Below are 774 nucleotides of genomic sequence, written 5' to 3' on the forward strand. Positions count from 1 at the left end.
AATCTGTGTTGAACATTGAAAGCTTTGGAGGTAAGGAAAAGGTATACCCAAATTAATATTGATCATTCACATATCATCTCATAGTCTTTATTTTATATCCAGGCAAGACATACATATATTAGCAAAATCTACACTGTCATTTTCCTTGTATTTTTTCTTTATTTTAAAGATGAGAATTTTAAGTATACAGGGTATTGCAAAATCCTGCTTCAAGACAGTATATTTTATTTTATTTTAAATGGAATATTCCAGTAAATTATTAGTCTTTGTATGGTATGTTTATATAAAAGTATTTGAGATAGATTTTACTTTTCATGTTGTTATGCATTATATTTCATGTAATTACCAGCTCTATCAATAAGAATTACATATAGCCAAGGAAGAGAAGGATGTGCTGAAATACAGTCGTATTTTAAAGTGCTAATGCTGTTTTATATTACTATAGACTGTAGTGGAATAATAGGCTTGCCATTTGTTAATCAAATACCCAAAGGGTGTAAAACTGTAGAAAGCTTTTTTAGAATTGTTATTTTTACTGTTACATGTAATGAATCATAAATTGAAGGTGCTAATGATGATATCAAAAACTAATGAAAACATGCATTATTAGTGTCTCTCTTATTTCTTATTTTATATGAAAAACTTTTAAAGGTGTTGGATCCTTCCTAAAGTGCAAAATATGGGTTTTAACTAAAAACACATAATCACAATTAGGTAATAATTGTTGATGCTGTCTTCCAAAACCATACAGTGTGTGTGCGTGCGTGCCTGCCT

This window comes from Penaeus monodon, chromosome 15, assembly GCF_015228065.2.
Source record: "Penaeus monodon isolate SGIC_2016 chromosome 15, NSTDA_Pmon_1, whole genome shotgun sequence".
Lineage (NCBI taxonomy): Eukaryota > Metazoa > Arthropoda > Malacostraca > Decapoda > Penaeidae > Penaeus > Penaeus monodon.